Genomic DNA, 5,879 nt, shown 5'->3' with positions numbered 1-5,879 from the left:
AGCCATTTCCAACAACAACATGGCTTACTTACACTGAATACCTGACTGGAAATCTGAATATAATTCTATCTGGCTGCTAAAACCAAGCACGTAACTACTAAGACTGTACTACACCTGTCCTCAAAGACACATCTTCTGAATTACTTTTCCAGGGGTGGCAATGGATTTATGCTGAGTCATTCAAACTTTCATTTCTTGTAGTGGTTAAGGATAGGGGCTCTGGAACCAGACTGACTGCCTGAGTTCAAACCCCAGCTCTGTCACATACTAGCTGTGTGACCTTGGGCAAGTTCCTTAAAAATTCTCTGTGCCTTAGATGTCCCATGGGTGGAAGACAGGTCATTATACCAGTTACCCCATAAGGTTGTTACAAGAATTAAATGAGTTTAGACATGTAAAGAACTTAGAACACTGCCTAGCACATATGTACTAAGTAAGTGTTAGCTATTTCCATTCATTCGTATGATATTAATTTAAAATCTCTGTTCCAGACACTGGTAGGTATGTGAACTAAAGACAAATAAGACATAATATATGCCCTCGGTGGCCTACAGTTCATGATATAGGTTTGTCTTTTAGTTCTCTTTTTTTGCCTTAAAGTTGGGAAGTACGGAGATGTTTTCATGAATGATTGAATTGGGGAAACAGACAAGTACATCAATAATTTCAATTAAATGACTATATGTAACAGTGCCTACCACATCATTGTTGTTGTTAGTTGCTGTCAAGTCAGTTTCGATCATGGCAACCCCATGTGCCCAGAGTAGAACTGCGGGGTTTTCAATGGCTGTGACTTTTCAGAAGCTGATTCTCAGACTGTCTTCTGAGGCACCTCTGGGTGGGCTCAAACTGCCAACTTTTGACTAGTAGTCGAGCACTTAACCATTTGTACCATCCAGGGATTGCACACGCATTAGCTAGTTTAGCTATTAACTTAATAGAATAAATGCTGGCATTGAGTGTGCAGACTGGAAGTTTAGAGTGAGGAGATGGAAGTGCACTCAGGAAAGTCTTCCAGAGGCAGTACCGTTGAGCTTCGTCTTGATCAGTGAGTAGGCGTTAGCCAGTGAGAGAAGAAGGCTAAGTGTGTCCCAGGCAGAAGGAACACTGTGTACAGAATCACAGAGGCGTGAAATAGCACAATACGTTCAGGGAACTCCAAGCAGCCAAGTACGACTGGAGCTCCATCTTCACCGTGACGTGCAGCATGCGGTTCAGATTGTTTGAGATTGTTGTTGTTGTTAGGTGCCGTTGAGTCAGTTCTGACTCAGCAACCTTGTGTACAGCAGAACAAAACATGCCCGGTCCTGCACCATCCTCACAATTGTTGTGTTTGAGCCCATCGTTGCAGCCACTGTATCAATCCATCTCATCGGTGGTCTGCCTCTTTTTCACTGACCCTCTACCAACCCTCTTTTTCACTGATCCGGTAGAAGGTGTTTGAGATTGGAGGCTGTGAAATGAAACAAAATAAATGAGACATTGCATGTGGCACTTGGCCTTCAGTATTAACTAAAGAACCAGGCAGGGACTAAGAGGTACCAGGGAATTTTAAGCTGTTCCGTGTAGTACTGGCCGCAGTGCAAACACACTATCATCTCTATAAGGGGTTGCTCTACAGTCAGACCTTTCTTGACTTCTGACAGAGGGAGGAAAGTTACTAAATGTGTCTGTTTTTTTTTTTTTTCCCCCAAAGTAATTGAGATGAATTACAATAAAGTTGACGGGATCATTGTGTAGGTGAAGATGTTTTTGCATAGTAACGTATATTGCTCTAGATCAGGGGTCAGCAAACTGGCCTGAGGGCCAAATCCTGCCCACCGCCTGTTTTTGCAATTAAGTTTTATTGGAATGCAGCCATGCTCATTTATTTACATGTTGTCTATGGCAGCTTTAGTGCTATACTAGCAGTGTTGAGCCGTTGTGACAGAGACTGTATGGCTCTTGAAGCTTAAAATATTTACTAGCTGGCCCTTCAGAGAAAAAGTTTGCCAGCCCCTGTTCTAGATTCATTTCTCCTAACCTGAATAAATAAAAACCACCTAAATATTTAAAACAAAGAATTGAATTGACTTACAACCAACTTGGCAAACAATGTTGTTGTTAGGTGCCATTGAGTCGATTCCGACTCAAAGCGACCCCCATGTGACAGAGTAGAGCCACCCCATAGGATTTCCTAGGCTGTAACCCTTACAGTGTTACAAAGCAAAGATGTTACGTTAAGGACTAAGGTGCACCGGACCCAAGCCTTAGTGTTTTCAGTTGCCTCGTGTGCATGTGAAAGCTGGACAATGAATAAGACTGAAGAAGAATTGATGCCATTGAATTATGGTGTTGGCAAAGAATATTGAATATCCCACGGACTGCCAGAAGAATAAACAAATCTGTCTTGGAAGAAGTACAGCCAGAATGCTCCTTAGAAGCAAGGACGGTGAGACTAAGTCTCACATACTTTGGACATGTTATCAGGAGGGACCAGTCTCTGGAGAAGGACATCATGCTTGGTAAAGTAGAGGGTCATCGAAAAAGAGGAAGACCCTCAACGAGATGGACTGACATATGGCTGCAACAATGGGCTCAGACATAACGACGACTGTGAGGATGGTTCAGGAACAGGCAGTGTTTCGTTCTGATATACATAAGGTCACTATGAGTTGGAAATGACTTGACAGCAGCTAACAACAACAACAGTCTTTATGGAGCAGATCACCAGATCTTTCTCTCATGGAGCCGCTGGGTGGGTTCAAACTGCCAACCTTTTGGTTGGCAACCAAGTGCTTACCCATTGTGCCACAAATAGGTTATTCATTTTTTAAAAAATTCACTACCAAAGAGAGAGAAGATCGCAAATATGTGTAATCATCATGAATAAATGAATGAATAGAGATTTTGTGATTGACCTTCAAATTTGACTCTGAGCTTCCCAGCAGCCAGGTTGAGGGGTGGGGGAGTGGGCAGGGAAGAAAATTGGACACTTGTATTCGTTACCTATTGCTTCATACCAAGCTACCCCAAAACATAATGGCTTAGAATAGCTACCATTTACTATTTCTCATGAATCTGTGAGTTGACTAAGTGGTTTCTATTGATTGAGCAGGGCCCAGCTGATCTTGCCCAGGCTTCCTCATGAATTTGTGGTCAGCTAGGGCATTCTCTTGGGGCTGGCTGGTCTAGGATAGCCGCAGCAGGGACAGCTCATCTCTGCTCCTTCTGGTCTCTCATCCTCCAGCAGGTTAGCTTGGGCTTGTTCACTTAGCAGTGGCAGGGTTCCAAGAAGGAGAACAGAAACACGTGGGCCTCTTGAGGCTTAGGTTTGGGACTGGCACACCTGTTACTTCTGTTGCATTCTAGTGGCTGACTTAAGTCAAAAGGCCAGCCCAGATTCAAGGGGTGGGGAAATAGATTCCACCTCTTGTTGGGAGGAGCTGCAAAATCACATTGCAAGGGGCTAGGGATATAGGAGGGAAAGAATTGGGGCCATGTTTGAAATAGTTAACCGTCATCTAAAACAGCATGTATTCCAACCACAAATTAAAAAAAAAAAAAGTCTTCTCTGTGGTCTAAAGTGGAAAGAAATATTCATCCTACATCAGTCTATTCAGCCCCACCCACAGATATGAATCATCAGAGTCCTCAGCTAAGAGGCCAGTATTCTCTAGCTAATGACAGCTATAGAGGAGGATAGAAAGAAGCCTGTCAGAAATGTGCTCCATATCGTGGAGACCCAGACCCATATCAAAGTACCACCTGGACAAATTTCACCAGGGACTCAGACTCAGTGTTAATAGGTTAAGAAAAAAACCCAACCCACTGCCATCAAGTTGATCCTGACTTATACCAACCCTATAGGGCAGAATACAACTGCCCCATAGGGTTTCCAAGGCTGTAATCTTTACAGGAGCAGACTGTCACATGTTTCTCCTGCACAGCAACTGGTGGATTCGAACCATCGACCTTTCAGTTAGCAGCCGAGCATTTTAACCACTGGGCCATAAGGACTCCTCAATAGTTTAAGGGGCTAAGGAAAACATTCCGGGTAAACAATCCCTCAACTAAACATTAGCTTTCGAGACTGAAATGTAAACAGATCTACAGTATCCTTGCTGGCCATTTCTCCTCCCTTCCACTTCCATTTTTCAAAAAAAAAAAAAACAGTTGCCATCAAGTCAGTTCTGACTCATGGAGAGCCCATGTGTGTCAGAGTAGAACTGCGCTCCATAGAGTTTTCAACAGCTGATTTTTCCAAAGTAGATCTCCAGGCCTTTCTTATGAGGTGTCTCTGGGTAGACTTGAACCTCCTAACTTTTAGTTAGCAGCCTAGCTCATTAACCATTTGCACCACCCAGGGACTCCCTTCCATTATTAACGGGCATTAAAATTGGTTACTATATTCAAAGATGACATTGCTATCCACAGTTACGGATGTAATAAAAAAAAAAAAAGACGTACAGGGTAAATATTCCATTTAAAACCCACTAGCCTTGTGATTCTTTTTCTAATGTACTGCTGAAATAACTTCATTATTACCAAACTTGCCTCAATAAATAATGTTAAGTATAAATAGTAACAGTGATGTCATAAACCCTTCTTAACTTGCTCTTTTCCTGGTCCCATGGGCTGTCAGTAAGAAGGGAGTAAATATGTTAGAACTGACTCGACGGTACCTAACAACAACAAATATAGGTAGCTATATTTATTTGCTTCCTAGAGTAATTCTAAATCCTGCCCCCCCACCCAAATTTTCTAAAAACCAACTAAGAAACGAACCACCCATGAACAAAACCACAGAACCTGGGTTTGAGAACATTCTCTCTGGCCTATAGCCAGATGGGTTCTTTGACTTTGTTTGCCATGACACCTATACACCGTGCCTTCCGTGGAGCTGCCACCGCCAGATCTGTGTAGTAGCAGCAGTAGTGGGTGGGGAGAAACACGGCAGAATTCAGGGAACTCTTAGACGCCTGTTGACTCAGACATCAGGACCAGCTGTGAATGGTAATATCTTTCAACTTAGATACAGTGAGAAGGAGCTGAGCTGTTGACATGATTGAAGAGGTGGAGACTACTCTTCAGGATGCTTGCAGATGATGAGTTTGAGGGAGGGGAGGCAGGACTGTCTCAGTAAGAACAGGTGAAACTTCCAAAATTTCGGTGCAGGAAATCACGAGTTAATACCGGGCAGGTCACGCAAAGGTTGAATGATGTAACATATCTACTTAACAAATGTTGGTTCCCCTTCTCTGCATCTTCACTCACTGTGGGGATTTCTTTAAAAAAAAAAAAAAAAGCTGCCAGTTAGCTGCCATTGGAAAGATGTCAAGTAGGATCAGCTGCTGAGAGGTGGTGATAATCAACAAAATTCACATTTTGGTGGGTGGAGGGGGCAGTCACCTCTCAGCCCCTCCCCTCATCACAGCTTGAAGGCAACGCAAGAAGGTTCCTTCCTCCGTGAGGGAAGTGTGTGTTCTCTCAGACTTACCTTGGCGTTCCTTGATGTCTTTCTTGTCTTAGAGAAGCAGATGACCCTGGCTGAGCAAGACAGTCAGCAGAACAGCAGCTCTTGATGCTGCAATTGGAAATTTCCATTCTTTGCTTGCAGCTCTGAAAAAAAAAAAAAAAAAAAACTAAAGAGCCCAGTAGCTGGGAAATTTCCACGATGGAAAATTTTAACATATTCTTTAGTTCTAAACTATGCAGGTTTATAAGACTATTTTTTTTCTTTTGGTAATTTCCTCCTTTCACAATAATTTATGAACATGGTAACACTATGGCTGTGGAGATAAGGAGGGCAAGATGACTTGGAGGGGAGTGGGCTTGGAGGGGAGTGGGCTTGGAGGGGAGTGGGCTTGGAGGGGAGTGGGCTTGGAGGGGAGTGGGCT

The 5,879-nt window shown here is 43.3% G+C and overlaps 1 long non-coding RNA gene across 1 annotated transcript; it reads right to left on the bottom strand.

Annotated features, from left to right (window-relative positions):
• Window positions 1-228: 228 nt before the first annotated feature.
• On the bottom strand, window positions 229-5,609 carry LOC135232221 (uncharacterized). The gene is made up of 2 exons (XR_010322603.1): window positions 5,480-5,609; window positions 229-5,267 (listed from the first exon to the last, which is right to left on the bottom strand). It is a non-coding gene; the product is annotated as an uncharacterized LOC135232221 (long non-coding RNA).
• Window positions 5,610-5,879: the final 270 nt, after the last annotated feature.

This window comes from Loxodonta africana, chromosome 8 (assembly GCF_030014295.1).
Source record: "Loxodonta africana isolate mLoxAfr1 chromosome 8, mLoxAfr1.hap2, whole genome shotgun sequence".
Lineage (NCBI taxonomy): Eukaryota > Metazoa > Chordata > Mammalia > Proboscidea > Elephantidae > Loxodonta > Loxodonta africana.
The sequence above is the reverse complement of the archived record's forward strand: the minus strand, read 5'-3'. Positions and strand labels throughout refer to the sequence as shown.